At 42.6% G+C, this 18,780-nt stretch overlaps 1 pseudogene; it reads left to right on the forward strand.

Annotated features, from left to right (window-relative positions):
• Positions 1–8,102: 8,102 nt before the first annotated feature.
• Positions 8,103–15,516, forward strand: LOC136154438 (small ribosomal subunit protein uS5 pseudogene; annotated as a pseudogene).
• Positions 15,517–18,780: the final 3,264 nt, after the last annotated feature.

The raw sequence follows: 18,780 nt of genomic DNA on the forward strand, positions 1-18,780 counted from the left end.
GACTAGAGAAAAAACTGCACAGCAAAAAAATAAATAATTAATTAAATAATTAAATTAAAAAAACAACTACCATATGCTCTAGCACACACACACCTGGGCAACTATCTAGAGAAAACTAATCTGAAAAGATACATGCACCCCAATATTCATAACAGCACTATTTACAATAAATGTCAAGATATGGAAGCAACCTGACTATCCATCAACATAGAAATTGATTTAAAAAAAAAAAAAGACATGGCACAGGGGATTCCCTGGCAGTCAAGTGGTTAGGGCAACAGACTCTCACTGCTGATGGAGCAGCCCTCCCCACCAAAAAAGACATAGTATATATGTACAGTAGAATATTACTCAGCTACAAAAAAATGAATAAACTAATGCCAATTTGCAGTCGCATGGATGGACCTAGAAATTCTCATACTAAATAAGTCAGATAAAGACAAATAGAATATCACTTATATGGAATCTATGAAAAAAGATACAAATAAACTTATTTACAAAGCAGAAATAGACTTACAGACTTCAAAAATAAGTTTATGGTTAACCAAACGGGAAACATGGGATAAATTAGGAGGTTGGGATTAACATATACACACTACTATATATAAAACAGATAACCAACAAGGACCTACTACAGAGCACAAGGAACTCTACTCAATATTCTGTAATAACCTATATGGGAAAAGAATCTGAAAAAGAATACATATATATATAACAGAATCGCTTCACTATATACCTGAAACTAACACAACATTATAAAGCTATGTGCTGTGCTGTGCTCAGTCGCTTTAGTCATGTCATGTCCGGCTCTTTGCAAGCCCATGGACTGTAACCCAACAGGCTCCTCTGTCCATGAGATTGTCCAGGCAAGAATACTGGAGTGGGTTTCCATGCCCTCCCTCCAGGGGATCTTCCTAACCCCGGAATTAAACTCTCATCTCTTACGTCTCCTGTATTGGCAGGCGAGTTCTTTACCACTAGCGCCACCTGGGAAACATATATATAAATGAAGTTTATATATGATTTTTTAATCATATAAATGTTTATAAATGAACTTCATATAAATATATATGAAGTTGTTGTTCAGTTACTAAGTCATGTCTGACTCTTTGCAACCCCATGGACTGATGGGCTGCAGTATACCAGGCTCCTCTGTCCATGGGATTTCCCTGGCAAGAATATTGGAGTGGATTGCCAATGCCCTTCTCCGGGGGAATAAAATGATAATAAATAAATAAATAAGCCTAAAAATCAAATTGGGAATACTAATTGAAGAAGGAAACAAGATAACCAGATGAGAAGATTCCAGGGGCCCTGGTAGGGGATCAGTGAAGAGGTTTCTAAACCCTAGTGAAAGTGTTTAGTTGCTCAGTCATGTCCAACTCTTTGCGACTCCATGGACTATAGCCTGCCAGGCTCCTCTGTCCATGAAATTCTCCAGACTAGAATACTGGAGTGGGTTGTCATTTCCTTCTCCAGGGGGTCTTCCCCACCCAGGGATTGAACCCAGGTCTCCCGCACTGCAGGTGGATTCTTTACTGTCTGAGCCACCAGGGAAGCCCTAAACCCTGGACTGGTCCTCAAACCTCATATTCTGAGCATTTGTCTGGTTAAATTAAGGAAAAATGAGAGAAATAGGGACAACATAGTAAGATTTTAATAAAATTGAATTTGTTTCATTTAAAAGACTGCCTTACAACCTTCCCTGGTGGCTCAGTGGTAAAGAATCTGCCTGTCCATGCAGGAGACTCGGGTTCGATCCCTGGTCTGGAAGATCCCACATGCCATGAGGCAACTAAATCCGTGAGCCACAAGTACGGAAGCCCGTGCATTCTAGGGCCTGTGCTCTGTTAACAAGAGAAGCCACGAAAATGAGAAGCTGTGCACCGCAACCAGAGGAGAGCCTCTGTAGCAACAAAGACCCAGCACAATCAAAAATAAATAAAATTATAAAAATAAATAAATGAAAAATAAAAGACTGCCCTATAAGATTATAGGATCTTTGGATATTTTCTTGGTATTATTTTAAATTCTTATTGAAATATATATATATATTTTTACATTCTCTTCCATTATAGGTTATTACAAAATATTGAGTATAGTCCCCTGTGTTACAGAGGAGGTCCTTGTCAGTTATCTATTTTATATAGATGGATCTTTTGAAATTTAAATCTCCATCCTTATATGATGAGGTGGCTTTGTGTGTATGTGTGCTTCATTCTCTAAATGGTATAGCACAAGGTTGACAAACACCTCCAAGATGACACTAAATAACTGTTTCTCCTAAATTCATAGTCAGACAAATATAAGTAAAATGAAGAAGCAGAGGAAGCACTCCCAATTAAGAGAGTAAGAGAAATCCCCTGAAAGAATAAATAATGAAACCAACCTCTCCAGTCTACTAGATCTTCAGTTCAAAAAGGAGGTTATAAAAATACTGAAGAAATTATAAAAGGCTATCAATAGAAGTGCAGATCACTATAACAAGGAATTAGAAACTATAAAGAGGAGCCAATTAAAATTAGAAAACTCGTGTGCTAAGATGAAAGCTGAGCTAAAGGCAATAAATAGCAACTTTAATAATGCAGAAGAATAATAAATGATCTGGAAGGTAGAATAATAGAAATTGCCCAATCAGAACAGTGGGCAGAAAAATGAAAGCAATATATGAGACCTACCAGATTATACAAAGTGAGCCTACCTACTTATAACAGGGTTCCCAGAAGGAGAAGAAAGAGAAATGGGGATCAAAAATGTATGTGAAGAAATTATGGTGGAAAACTTCCTAAAGAAGGAAATAGACATCCAGGTACAGGAAATATAGAGGATCCCAAACAAGATGACCCAAATAGACCTACACTAAGACATAATTAAAATGGCAAAAGTTAAAGAGAGGATTCTAAATTCAGTAAGAAAAAACCAAAGTTAGTTACAAGGGAACCCCCACAAGGCTATCAGCTGATTTCTCTACAGAAAAGTGGCAAGCCAAAAGAGAGTGGCAAGAAATATTCAAAACCCTGAAAGGGAAAAACCTGCAACCTAGGATACTCTATTCAGCAAGATAATCATTTAAAATAGGAGGAGAGATAAAGAATTTCTCAGAGAAAAAAAAAACTAAAAGACTACAGCAATACTAAACCAATCCTAAAAGAAATATTGAAAGGTCTTCTCAAAACAGAAAAGCAGCAAGAATCTGTAAGAGAAAATAAAAATTGGAAAGTAAATCACTTAAATAAGTGAGTACAGGGTTAGTGGTTAGGACTCAGTGCTTCCACTGGACAGGTAACTAAGATCCCTAAAGCCACGTGGTGCAGGTAGTGGGGGAAGCTAGTACACAGAATACAAAAATTTTTTGTGAATTATAACTCCAAAGAATAGCAAAAAGATGAACATGAAGATGTAAAAGAGGACATCAAAATCATAAAATGTGGGGAAGGGGAATAAAAAATTGTAGATTTTTTTAAACTTAATTTATTTGGCTGAACTGGGTCTTTGTTGCTATTTGCAGGTTTTCTCTAGTTATTCTGCACAGGATCCTCATTTCAGTGCCTTCTCTTGTTGCAGAGCACAGGCTTTCAATAGTTGTGGCACATTGGCTTTGTTGCCCCTCAGTATGTGTGATCTTCCCAGACCAGGGATTGAATCCGTGTTCCCTTCATTGGTAGACAGATTCTTAACCAGGCAAGTTCTGTAGTTTTTTCTAAAGAATGTGCTTGAGCCTATATGACTACCAGTGTAAAGCATGTAGATACAGTACTGGGTTAATATACTTGAAAATCAGGGCAACCACAAATCAAATCAAAATTCTCCAAGCTAGGCTCAAAATTCTCCAGGCTAGGCTTCAACAGTACATGAACCAAGAACTCCCAGGTGTTCAAGCTGGGTTTAGAAAAGGCAGAGGAACCAGACATCAAATTGCCAACCTCTACTGAATCATAGAAAAAACAAGAGAATTTCAGAAAAAAATCTGCTTCACTGACTACACTAAAGCCTATGACTGTGCAGATCACAACAAACTATGGAAAATTCTTAAAGAGAGAGGAATACCAGACCACCTTACTGTTGCAGGAAGGGGGACACCTTCCAGGGTCCGAAACTGGGCTCTTGTATAACACTTGAAAATGAATTGTCCAAGGAGACACATGTGCTGACAAAGCAAGAGATTTTATTGGGAAAGGGCGCCTGGGTGGAGAACAGTAGGGTTAGGGAACCCAGGAGAACAGCTCTGCCATATGGCTTGCAGTCTCAGGTTTTATGGTGATGGGATTAGTTTCTGGGTTGTCTTTAGCCAATCATTCTGACTCAGAGTCCTTCCTGGTGGTGCATGCCATGTTCAGCCAAGATGGATGCCAGAGAGAAGGATTCTGGGAGGTGGTCGGACATGTGGTGTCTCCTTTTGACCTTTCTCGAACTCTTCCAGTTGGTAGAGGCTTATTAGTTCCCTGTTCCTTACCAGGACCTCCTGTCGTAAAACAACTCATGCAGATGGTGACTGTGGTGCCTGGCCAGGGTGGGCGGTTTCAATCAGTGTGCTTCCCCTAACATTACCAGCCTCCTGAGAAACCTGTATGCAGTTCAAGAAGCAACAGTTAGAACCAGACATGGAACAACAGACTGGTTCCAAATTGGGAAAGGAGTATGTCAAGGCTGTGTATTGTCACCCTGCTTATTTAACCTATATGCAGAATACATCATGGGAAATGTGGGGCTGGATGAAGCACAAGCTGGAATCAAGATTGCCAGGAGAAATATCAATAACCTCAGATATGCAGATGATACCACCCTCATGGCAGAAATCGAAGAGGAACTAAAGAGCCTCTTGATGAAGATGAAAGAGGAGAGTGAAAAAACTGGCTTAAAACTCAATATTCAAAAAACTAAGATTATGGCATCTGGTCCCATCACTTCATTGCAAATAAATGGGAAACAAAATAGTGACAGACTTTAATTTCTTGGGCTCCAAAATCACTGCAGATGGTGACTGCAGCCATGAAATTAAAAAATGCTTGCTCCTTGGAAGAAAAGCTATGACCAACCTAGACAGCATATTAAAAAGCAGAGACATTACTTTGCCGACAAAGGTCCATATAGTCAAAGCTATGGGCTTTTCCAGCAGTCATGTATGGATGTGAGAGTTGAACCATATAGAAGGCTGAGTGCTGAAGAACTGATGCTTTTGAAGTATGGTATTGGAAAAGACTCTTGAGAGTCTCTTGGATTGCAAGATCAAACCAGTCAATCCTAAATGAAATTGTTAGGTAGTTAGAATAGGGAAAAGGAGTCCAGAATGGCGGTTACTAAAAGACATAGAAGGGAAAAGCCTGCGAAAATAGAGCAAAGGAAGGTCCGAGGACTGGAGTGAGAACCTCAGGTAAAACAAACAGCACCCCTGGCTGGCCCAATTTAGATAGGACAGGCCCAGGGAGGGGAAAAAAAACAAAAACATATAAAGAGAGGAGCCAAAGGGCTCTCTCTCTCTCTCTCCCCCGACCCCCCCACGCGATGGGGCACTCTTCGCGTCTTTGGATCAACGTGCCCTCATGCCTTGAAGACGGATTTTCTTGCTATTATCTAAATAAGAGAGGGCTGTAACACTGATTTATTTAAGAGCTATAACATGGTCCATTTGAGACCTGAGAGCTGTAACACGGTCTGTCCAAGACCCGAGAGCTGTGACACGCGGAGGGGGGCTTCAATGTCCGTCACTCCAAATCTTTGTTGTGATGAGACAAAGAACCGCAAAGCATATACTCGCCTGACATCTATGGTGCTGTGACTTGGGTTTAACCTGGCTGAAACAACCTCCACGAGGCGGCGGCCAAGCGCAGCATAAACCCAACTCAGTGAAGTTCCTGTGGTAGAAGCGGAACGCAAAGAAAACCCAGCGCCCAGAAAGGCCCATCGTGCTGGAAACCGGGGCAGCGAAAACCGAACTCAGCAGAAAGCCCGCAGCTCAGCCTCAGATTCCAGAAGACCTCCAGTTAAGGTAGGAGGTCCTCGCTCCTATGGCTGGAGGGACATATGCCTAACGAAATCATAATTCCTTTACAGTCTCTTGTTTCTTGTTTCCTTCAACCCCCCGGCGAACAGGCGGGCAGCAGTGGGAGCAATTGAGGGACTCTGGAGAGGCTACTGATGCTGAAGCTGAAACTCCAATACTTTGGCCACCTCATGTGAAGAGTTGACTCATTGGAAAAGACCCTGATGCTGGGAGGGATTGGGGGCAGGAGGAGAAGGGGACGACAGAGGATGAGATGGCTGAATGGCATCACCGACTCGATGGGCATGAGTTTGAGTAAACTTCGAGAGTTGGTGATGGACAGGGAGGCCTAGCGTGCTGTGATTCATGGGTCTCAAAGAGTCGGACACGACTGAGTGACTGAACTGAACTGAACTGGAGAGGCTACTCTTCGGTATGTCCCAAAGGCGCTATCTGCTGAGCCCCAGTAGCTGTTACACAAGCTGGTGTGGGTTCTTCTGTCCTTACTCTTCTTTGTGCCAAGGATCAGGCCAATGAAAACTGTGAGCACCGGTCAGATATTTAGCAAATTTTCCAGCAGGCTATGAGGGGGATTCCTTGGCACGTTTTCCCCCACTGCTTTTTCCTCCTTTCCTTCAGCTCTCTCCCGGGACTCGAACCCGACCAAAACCCAGGAAGCCCAGCTTCAGGACCTAATGAAGCTCAGGCTCTGATGTCTCGTTGCAAAAATTCAGTGAGACACAAAGCAATAGGTAAGAGGTAGATTTGTTAGGATTCAGAGAAAAGCGCCCATTCTACAAGGTCATGGAATGAGGCCTGGCTAGGTTTTGTGAGTGGGGTGAATTCATATGCTAATGAGCAGGAAGAGCATCCCAGCCATTGGGGAACCACCCACTCCTCTGTCTTTAGACAGTGCCTTAGAGCTGTCCTGCCACCTCTGGGTGTGTCTTTTGGCTTACAGATTGGGGATTAAGGTTTACTTCAATCTGACTTGTCATCTTGGACCCAATTGATTTTAATCGGTTTACATTATGCCCTCATACTATGCCATTCTTTCAAAGGTTGTGTTCTGCCTCGTTCCCTCCTGTTTCATGCTCCTTTCCTCAGCCCCATCCGGGCCCACAATATTGCCTCTATAATCTTCTAGAGGGACAACCAGAAAAGAGCTAGCCTTGGGAGGGAAGTACTGTATAATATCCAACCCCTTAATCCTACCTAACACTGGTCACGCTGGAGACTTTGGGGACACCCAAACTCTAGTCCGAGGGTCCCAGGACGTCGTCACGCCTCGAACAGCCCAGGGACCCAATTCTTGGGTGGCCGTCATGCCTCGACCTGCCTGGGGATTCGATCTCTAGGAGGCTGTCACGCCTCAGCCTGCCTGGGGATCTGCACCCTGACCTGGGGACGCCTGGCTCTCAGGTTGCAACGGTACTGGGTAGGATAAGCTTCAGAAAGACTTACCCCTAAGGAAGTCCACCCATGGAAATAGAAGGAAGCCTATTACTTGTGGGACTGTACCCAGTGTCAGCAATAACTCAGGAGCCCAATGAGAACTCCATTGCCTTTCTGGAAAGGCTAAAAGAGGCCCTCCAAAAGTTTACCAATCTGGACTTAGACTCTTATGAGGGAAAGGTGATTTTAAAGGACAAATTCCTGTCCCAATGCGCATCAGATATCAGAATTAAGTTACAACAGCTACAGCAGCAGGACCCTGCTTCCTCTCTAGAGAGATGGTCCAGCCAGCCACCAATATCTTTTATAACAGAGAACAGGAGAAGGAGGCCAAGGCCCAGGAGAGGGAGAAAAGGAAAGAGACAGGCATGCCCAGATGCTGGCTGCCCTCCAGGGAAGCCCTATGGCAAACCCCGAGTCCTTGAAGGACAAGGCACGAAGCAAATGCCTAATCTGTAGACAAGCGGGGCATTGGGCCAAAGAGTGTCCAAACCATGACAAGTCTCCTAGAACGGCTTGCCACAAATGCCATCAACTGGGACACTGGGCGGCACTCTGCCCTCGGGACCCAAGAGCCTCAAGGTCAAGCGCCAAGCCTTCCTTCATGATGATCCAAGAGGACTGAAGCATCCTGCTCCAGCCAGCCTGCCTGTCACAGATAACCATCATGGGGCTGGAGCCAAGGGTGCAACTGGATGTGGCAGGTAGGTCTGAGAATTTCTTGGTTGACACAGGGGCTACCTACTCTGTCTTGATCTCCTACTCCGGGGCCTTCTCCTCCCAAACCTGTACCATTTTGGGTGCTACAGGAAAAACAACTACTAAAAGATTCACCCAAGCACTTCTTTGTTGCTGGGATGGACAAATATTTTCCCACCAGTTTCTGGTGTTCCCTGAGTGTCCTACTCCCTTATTGGGAAGAGACATATTCACTAAACTGGGGACCACCCTTGTGATGGGAAGCTTTTCAGCCCCTAGAGCCCTGCAGCTTCTGGTTACTACTGAAGAACCCATTACACCCTCTCCAATAGAAAGAGACCAAAAACTATGGGAAGACAAAACTAAACCCCAGGTGTGGGACCAGGGAATTCCTGGACGAGCCCACCAAGTTGAACCAGTCATCATTGTCCTCCGAGATCCCACTCGGTTTCCTAACCAGAAACAATATCCTCTCAAAAGAGAGGCTCGAGAGGACTACAGCCTTTAATAAATTCCTTGCTTATAGGCTATTGGTCCCTACCAGTTCGCCATGTAACACCCCAATCCTCTTAGTAAAGAAAAAGGACGGAACCTGGCGAATGGTTGAAGATCTCCGGATCATAAATGAAGCTGTAGACCCCTCCATCCCACAGTACCCAATCCCTATGTAATCTTGGGAGAAATCCCACCCAGTGCCAAGTGGTTTACAGTCTTGGATCTCAAAGATGCATTTTTTTTTTTTTTTTTTTGCATACCACTGACTAAGGAATCCCAATATCTTTTTGCCTTTGAGTGGGAGGCCCCAGGAGAAAAACACCAACAGATGACTTGGACAGTATTACTTCAGGGGTTCAGAGACAGCCCCCACTTGTTTGGACATGCGCTTAGCCGGGATCTCCTAGATCTGGACCTGGGACCTAATGGGGAAATATTACAATACATAGGTGACCTACTAATCTGCTCTTCAGATGAGAAAAGTGCCCAACAACATGCAATTCAGGTTCTAAACTTTTTGGCAGAGAGGGGATATAAAGTCTCCCGTGCTAAGGTACAGATGGTTGAGACAAAGGTCACCGACCTGGGATTACACATGAGTCCAGGAGGCTGTCCTCTGATCGGGTACAAGGAATCCTCCAGTTGCCCTCCCCCACGACTCGAAAACAATTGCGAGCTTTCCTGGGGCTAACTGGGTATTGTAGAATCTGGATACCCAACTATGGTCTAATTGCCCAGCCCTTATATGAAAGCTTGAAGGGCCGAGATGATTCAATCCCACTGATGTGGGGAACACCTCAAAAGAAGGCAGAGGATACACTAAAACAGGCCTTAACTCAGCCACCTGCCTTGAGGTTGCCAGACCCAGAAAAAGCATTCCAACTTTATGTCCATGAAAGAGAGAGAATAGCCTTGGGAGTGTTAACTCAAAGGTTGCGATCTGAGCCCCAGCCTGTAGCTTACTTATCCAAGAGACTCAATCCAACCGCCCAAGGCTGGCCCCGCTGCCTTTGAAATCTTGCAGCTATTGCAATCATGATAGAAGATGCTTTAAAACTCTCCTTTGGGGGCAAACTATTTTTATCAGCCACCAAGTAAAACAACTCCTAAATGGGAGAGGCCATTTATGGATGTCTGATCAAAGAATCCTCAGATATCAAGTAATGCTGATGGAAAATCCAGGCCTCACTATATCCCTTTGTGAGGTTCTTTTTTTTTTTTTTTTTCCTTGTGAGGTTCTTAACCCAGCCACCCTCCTCCCTACCCCCGAGGGCGCTCTCCCCTTTCACTCTTGTCTAGAAACCTTGTACCACTGGGCAAAACTCCGAGAGGGATTGTCGGAAGATCCTCTGACCAATCCTGAGGAAATCTGGTACACTGATGGAAGCAGCTTTGTCTTGAATGGAAAAAGAGCCGGATATGCAGTAGTCTCCAATTTTGAGATCACAGAGCCTCTGCCACCAGGTACTTCAGCCCAATTAGCTGAGCTCATAGCCCTGACTCGAGCTTTAGAGCTGGGAAAAGGAAAAAGAAGAGCCATTTACACTGACTCCAAGTATGCCTTTCTGGTGCATCAAGTAGGCACATGATGCTATTTGGCAAGAAAGGGACCACTTGACTACCCGAGAGTCCCCAATCAAATATAGTGATCAAATTCTTAGACTCTTGGAGGCAGTCCATCTGCCCACTGAGGTTTCAGTCTCCCACTGTAATGACACCAAAAAGGGAGTGCGGAAGTGGCACGAGGGAACCAAGCAGCTGATCAGGCACACTAAGAGAGCAGCAGTACAGAACCATGACCTAATAGGGGTTGCCACCTTAGTTCCACAGACTAATTTGCCAGAAACTCCTTCATATACTGAAAGTGGGACTCTTAGAGCTAAGAGTGAGGGCTTTCAAGAAGATCATATGGGGTGGTTCCAAAAGGAGGGACTCCTTTTTCTGCCTGGGAACCTCCAATGGAAGTTGGTTAACTCCTTACATGCCACCACTCATTTAGGGGAAAAGGCCCTCCAAAGATTACTATAATGGTCCTTCAGAGGAACAGGCTTCCAAATAACTATAAGACAAGTGGTCTCCTCTTGTCCCACTTGCCAATTAAACAACCCCCAAGGACCTCGAAGACCCCAGCTGGCCCAGCCCATCCAACGATGTGGGGCCTACCCAGGAGAGGACTGGCAGAAGGACTTCACCCAGATGCCAGTTTCTCAAGGGTATATAAATACCTATTAGTCATGATAGATGCATTCACAGGATGGATTGAAGGCTTTCCCACCTGGACTGAGAAGACTGAGGAGGTGGTAAAAATACTGCTCCATGAAATCATTCCAAGATTTGGTCTGCCCAGGTCATTACAAAGTGACAATGGGACATCATTTACTTCTAAGGTCACCCAAGGGGTCTCTAAAGCATTGGGCATTACTTATTATCTCCATTGTACCTGGAGGCCTCAGTCTTCAGGAAAAGTAGAAAGAGCCAACCAATTCTTAAAATCAGCAATAAAAAAGATAACCCAGGAGACCTCCCTGGGATGGAAGGAGGCTTTACCAATAGCCCTCCTCCATACCCGTATTGCCCCTAAGGAACAGGCTGGTTTTAGTCCTTATGAGATGCTATATGGGAGACCTTTTGTTTATGTCAATGACCTCTTCCTAGATCCAGAGGTTCAGACCCTCCAGTCTTATACCATGGCCATTGGACAATTCCAACAGGATATACGCTTGTAGGGTATGAACCAGGACCCAAAAGACTCTAAGGAGTCACCACTATATGCTCCAGGGGCTCAAGTCCTAATTAAAGTCTGGAAAGATGGGTCCCCAAAGTCTCAACTCCAGCCCACATGGAGGGGCCCCTACCCTGTAATACTTTCTACTCCCATACCAGTCAAGGTACCAGGACATGACTCCTGGATTCACCACTCATGTGTCAAGCCGTGGAAGAAAACAGAAGCGGACACTCAATACACCTGTGAGCCCCTGGAAGATCTCAGATACCTATTCAGAACTATAAATGAGTGCCATTCTAATGAACACCCTCAAAATCTGGTCTCTGGGGATAAGATTTCTCAAGATAGCTCTAAGGAGCCAACACAGCTTGGCAGGGATAATACTCCCAAACAGACAGGAGATAGATCTTCTGATCCCTGAATAAGGAGAGACTTGAGCCATCCTGATGATGTAAATTTGAAATTGGCTAATGCCCCTACTAGTCCTTGTTATGCCATACTGATGCTGCTTATGATTGTTCCATGTACTGTCAATTGTCTAACCTGTCTTGTTTCTGCCCAGGTCAAGCTGCAACATGCAGTGCCAGTTCAACAAAGATATAAAACTACAGCTGAAAAAAAACAAAAACAAACAAACAAACAAAAAAACTACAGCCGACCATGGAAAATATCACTCACCCTTAGATGGATGCTGCTATGAGGACTCTGAGGCTTGAGACTAGCAAGAGGGGGAGGCCCAATGCCCCTCACCATCCCAGTTCAGCAGGAAGTAGCCAGAGAGACCTCGACGCCCCTATTCCCAAAGAATTGGGCCTCCCATCTCTTGAGGGGGGAATGTTAGGTAGTTAGAATAGGGAAAAGGAGTCCAGAATGGCGGTGACTAAAAGACCTGGAAGGGAAAAGCCCGCAAAAATAGAACAAAGGAAGGTCCCAGGACTGGAATGAGGACCTCAGGTAAAACAAACAGCACTCCTGGCTAGCCCAATTTACATAGGACAGGCCCAGGGAGGAAAAAATAAAACATATAAAAAGAGGAGCCAAAGGGCTCTCTCTCTCTCTCTCTCTTCCCCCCCATGCAATAGGGCGCTCTTCTCTTTGCATCTTTGGAGCGATGTGCCCTCACGCCTCGAAGATGGATTTTCCTGCTATTATCTAAATAAGAGAGGGCTGTAACACTGATTTATTTAAGAGCTATAACATGGTCCGTTCGAGACCTGAGAGCTACAACACGGTCTGTCCAAGACCCGAGAGCTGTGACACGCCGAGGGGGGCTTCAATGTCCTTCACTCCAAATCTTTGTTGTGATGAGACAAAAACTGAGGAGCATACACTCGCGTGATAAAATCATTCCTGAATATTCATTGGAAGGACTGATGGTGTAGTTCCAATACTTTGGCCACCTGATATGAAGAGCCGACTCATTACAAAAGACCCTGATGCTGGGAAAAAAATGAAGGCAGGAGAAGGGGACGACAGAGGATAAGATGGTTATATGGCATCACCGACTCGATGGACATAAAGTTTGAGCAAGCTGCGGCAGATGGTGAAGGACAGGGAAGCCTGGCATCCATGGGGTCACAAAGAGTCAGACACAACTGAGCGACTGAACAACAAATCAAAAACATAACAGATACACAAAAACCAAAAAGAAGATAACTCAAGCATAATAGATTCTCAAAAAAGAACCATAAAAGAAGACCATCAAACCACAAAAGGAAAAACAAAAAGAAGAAATATAAAATCAACTGGAAAAAAAGGTTTTAAATGGCAATAAATAATTATCTATCAATAATTACCTTAAATGTCAATGAACTAAATGCATCAATCAAAAGACATACAGTGCAAATGGGAAGGAAATCTAAAAATGAGTGGATGTACGTGAGAGTGTTAATAGCCTCGGTAGGGAGGCCAGAGGTCTCTAAGCAGCAGGAAGAAACAAACTGCAAGTGGCAGACTTTTTTTTTCTTTTCTCTTCCAATCCTATGTTGTCATGGTAACACCTGGTTACACCTGAACTTATCTCAAACCTTGAGCTAACCATTGTGTTTTTCTTATGGAAATATCTTTCTTAAGCTGTGTTAATGAACTATGTATTTGCTTGGAAATCTGCCTTTCTTCAAGATTCCTGTGAATTGTTTTATCGCCGGGATGACTCACCTTGTGTCAGTGCTATCCCAAATTGCATGTTGTGGGTGAGGGGCCTGGAGCCACTCTCTCAGTTTTGAGGCATTTCCTTTCTCTAATTAGCAGCTTGCTAATAGGTATATAACTCCTTGCTAAAAACTAGCAAGGAGGCACTCTTTCTGTCCCCTTCTGCTGTCTATGTCAGAAACTTTCTCTCTCTCTTTTATACTATTACACAACAAGCTCTGAGCGATCAAGCCTCATCACTGGCCCTGGATTGAATTCCTCTCCTCCAGAGGCCAGGAATCCTGGTGGTGTTCATGGCTCATAGCAGCAACCTTTCATCTGTGTACATATAACTGATTCACTTTGCTGCATAGCAGCAGCTAATACAACACTGTAAAACAACTATACTCCAATAAAAAATAACTTTAAAAAAGAGATAGAGTGGCAGACTGGATAAGAAAACAAGAGCCTACAATATGTTGCCTACAAGAGACCCATTTTAGGGCAAAGGGCACGCATAGATTGAAAGTGAGGGGATGAAAAAGGCTATCTCATGCAAATGGAAATAACAAGAAAGTAGGGGTAGCAATACTCATATCAGACACAATAGACTTTAAGAAAAAGGCCATAAAGAAGGATAAAGAAGAACACTATACAATGATAAAAGATCAGTACAAGAAGAGGATGTTACACTCATTAACATACACACACTCAGTATTTGTTGTTGCTGTTGTTCAGTCGCTCAGTCATGTCCGACTCTTTGCAACCCCATGGACTGCAGCACGCCAGGCTTCCCTGTCCTTCACTATCTCCCAGGGTTTGCTCAGGCTCATGTCCATGGAGTCAGTGATGCCATCCAACCATCTCATCCTCTGTTACCCCCTTCTCTTCCTGCCCTCAGTCTTCACCAGAACTCAATATAGGAACACCTAAATACATGGAACATACTAATAGACATAAAGGGAGAAATTGACAGGAATACAATAATACTAGGAAACATTAACACCCCACTGACATCATTGACAGATCTTTCAGACCAAAACAAAACAAAACAATAAGGCAACAGAGATCCTAAATTCCACAATAAAATAGTGAGACATAATTGATATTTTCAGGACATTACAGCCTCAAAATACCAGAATACGCTTCTTCATAAGAACACCAAATGGTGGATGGTACTGGTGCTGTGAGAAAGCCTAGAGAAGGCCTGGAATGGGAGGCCGTGGCGGCTTCCAAGGTGGCTTCAGCAGGGGGGTCCTGGGCTTGGGTCAGAGCCAGGATCAGGGATAGGGCAGAGATCACAGAGCTCACGGAGGCAAGGCCAAGGACAAGGTGTGGCTCCCGGTTACCAAGCTGGGCTGCCTGGTCAAAGACATGAAGATCAAGTCCCTGGAGGAAATCCATCTCTTCTCTCTGCCCATCAAGGAATTTGACATCATTGACTTTTTCCTGGGAGCATCCCTCAAGGATGAGGTTTTAAAGATTATGCCCATGCAAAAACAGACCGTGCAGCAGACCTGGTCAGTAGACCAGGTTCAAGGCATTTGTCACCATCAGGGATTACAACGGATGTGTCGGTTCAGATGTCAAGTAGACACTGGCATCTGTGGGGCCATCATCCTGGCCAAGCTCTCTATCATCCCCACGTGACGAGGCTACCAGGAAAATAAGATTGGCAAGTCCCACAGCGTCCACTGCAAGGTGACCGGCTGCTGGGGCTCTGTGCTGGTGGGCCTCATCCCTGCTCCCAGGGGAACTGGCACCACCTCAGCCCCTGTGCCCAAGAAGCTCCTGATGATGGCTGGCACTGATGACTGTTACATCTCTGCCAGTGGCTGCACCATCACCCTGGCATTTTCGCCAAGGCTACTTTTGATGCCATTTCCAAGACCTACAGTTATCTCACCCCGATCTCTGGAAAGAGACGGTGTCCACCAAGTCTCCGTATCAGGAATTCACTGACCATCTTGTCAAGACCCACACCAGAGTCTCTATGCAGAGACTCCAGGCTCCAGCTGTAGCCACCACATAATTTTATATGAGAAAAATAAAGTGAATGAAGCCAGAATAAAAAAAAAACTAGAATACACATTCTTAACAATTACACATGGAACATTCTCTAGAATAGTAGGACACAAAACAAGCATCAACAAATTTAAGAGAATAGAAATTATTTCAGGGATCTTTTCTGATCACAATGGTATGAAAGTAGAAAACAACCACAGAAAGAAGGGAAAAATGATTACATTGAGACTAAATAACATGCCCTAAAAAACAATGGGTCAACAATGAAATCATAGAGAAAACTTAAATATACCTTGAAACAAATAACAATGAAAACAGAATCATACAAAATCTATGGGATGCAGCAAAAGCAGTCTTAAGGGGGAGGTTCACAGCAATATAGGCCTTCCTCAAAAAACAAGAAAAATCTCAGATAAACTCCCTACTTACCACCTAAAAGAACTGGAAAAAAAGAACAAAGAAAACCTAAAGTCAGCAGAAGGAAGAAAATAATAAAGAGCAGAGAGAAAATAAATAAAATAGAAATTACAAAAATAATAGAAAAAGAACATCAATAAAACTAGCAGCTATTTTTTGAAAGGGTAAGCAAAACTGACAAATCTCTGGCCAGGCTCACCAAGTAGAAAAGAGGAACCAAATAAACAAAATAAGAAATTAAAGAGGAGAAATAATAACAGATACTGCAGAAATTTTTTAAAAAATAGAATACAATGAACAATTATATGCCAACAAATTCAACAATCTAGAGAAATGAACAAGTTTCTAGAAACAGACAGTCCACCAAAAATGAATCAAGAAGAATTAGATAAATTTGAACAGGTCACTAGAAGTGAAATAGAATTTGTATTAATAATAATAAAAAAAACCTCCCTGCAAACAAAGTCCAGGACCAGATGGCTCCATTGGGGAATTCTACCAAACACAGGAGGAACTTATACTGATTCTTCTCAAATTCTTCCAAAAGACTGAAGAGGAGGGAGTACTCCCAGTTATTCTATGAAGCCACCATCACCCTGATACCAAAACCAGACAAAGACACTACCAAAAAAGAAAACTACAGGGCAATATCTTTGATAAATAGAGATGCAAAAATTCTCAGCAAAATATTAGCAAATCAAATCCAACAATATACAGAAAAGATCATACACCATGATCAAGTTGGATTCATCCCAGGGTCAAAAGGATGTTTCAACATATGTAACCCAATCTTGTCATACAACATATCAACAGAAGAAAAGACAAAAATCACATGATCATCTCAATGATGCAGAAAAAACATTTGACAAAATTCAACATCCATTCATGATAAAAAGTCTTATCAAAGTGGGAATAGAGGGAATATATTTCAACATAATAAAAGCTATTTATGACAAACCTACAGTCAACATAATACTCAACAGTAAAAAGCTAAAAGCCTTCCTGCTAAATTCTGGAACAAGACAAGGATGTCCACTCTCACCTCTTCTATTCAACATAGTATTGGAAGTCCTAGACACAGTATCAGATAAGAAAAAGAAATAAAAGTTGTCTAAATTGAAAGGGAAGAGTAAAATTGTCATCATATGCAGATAACTTACGGCTTAAAGACTTAAACATAAGACATGACACCATAAAACTCATATAAGAGAACATGGGTAAAACATTCCCTGACATAAATTGTAGTGATGTTTTCTTAGGTCAGTCACCTCCCAAGATACTAGAAATAAAAGCAAAAATAAACCAATGGGACCTACTTAAACTTACAAGCTTTTGCACAGCAAAGGAAACCATAAGAAAAACAAAAAGACAACCAACAGACTGGGAGAAAATATTTGCAAACAATTTGAGCAACATGGGCTTAATTTTCAAAATATACAAATAGCTCATACAGCTTAATAACAAAAAAGCAAACATCCCAAACAAAAAATGGGCAGAAGGCCCGTTCTTTCTCCAAAGAAGACATACAGATGGCCTATAAGCATATGAAAAGATGATCACCATCTTTTTTATTAGATGCTAATCAACACTTCTAATTATTAGAGAAATACAAATCAAAACTACGAGGTATCACCTCACACTGGTCAGAAGGGCCATCTTTAAAAAGTCTAGAAATAATAAATGCTGGAGAGGGTTTGAAGAAAGGGGAACCCTCCTACACTGTTGGTGGGAATATAAATTGGTACAGGCACTATGGAAAACACGGCGGTTCCCTAAAAAACTAGAAATAGAGTTACCATATGATCCAGCAATCCCACTCCTGCACAAATATCTGGAGAAAACTAATTTGAAAAGATTCACGTACCCCAATGTTCATTACAGCACTATTTACAAAAGCCAAGACACGAAAAGAACCAGAATGTTCATCAACAGATGAACGGATAAAGATATGGTTCATATATACAATGGAATATTACTCAGCTATGCAAAAGAATGAAATAAAGCCATTTGCAGCAATATGCATGAACCTAGAGATCAAACTAAGTGAAGGAAGTTAGAGAAAGACAAATACCATACATCACTTATATGTGGAATCTCAAAAATGATACAAGAGAACTTATTTACAAAACCTACCCACAGTCATCGAAAACAAACTTATGGTTACCAAAAAGGGAATGAGGAGGAAGGAGGAATAATTAGAAATTTGGGTTTAATATATACACACTATTATATATAAAATAAACAGCAAGATCCTACTATATAGCACAGGGAACTATATACAGAGTCTTATAATGAACTATAATGGAAAAGAATCTGAAAAAGAAATATATATATATACACACACACACACACACGTGTAACAGAATCACTTTGCTATATACCAAAAAGAAAAGCGTTAGTCACTCAGTCGTGTCCGACTCTCTGCAACGCCATGGACTATAGCCCATCAGGCTCCTCTGTCCATAGAATTCTCCAAGCAAGAATACTGGAGTGAGTTGCCATTTCCTTCTCCAGGGGATCTTCCCAACCCAGGAATTGAACCCTGGGTCTCCTGCATTGCAGGCAGACTTTTTACTGTCTGAGCCACCAGGGAAGCCTATACCAGAAACTAACAACACTGTAAATCAACTATACTTCAATTTGTATTATTTTTTTTTAAATATTTTAATTGAAAAAATTTTTTTACCATGCTGCACAGCATGTGGGATCTTAGTTCCCCAACCAGGGATCAAACACATGCCTCCTGCATTGGAAACACGAAATCTTAACCATTGGACCACCAGAGAAGAGCTTACTTCAATTTAAACAACAACAAGAAAGGATCTAAAGAAGAAAAAACAAAGTTGGCAAACCA

This window comes from Muntiacus reevesi, chromosome X (assembly GCF_963930625.1).
Source record: "Muntiacus reevesi chromosome X, mMunRee1.1, whole genome shotgun sequence".
NCBI classification, from domain to species: Eukaryota; Metazoa; Chordata; class Mammalia; order Artiodactyla; family Cervidae; genus Muntiacus; species Muntiacus reevesi.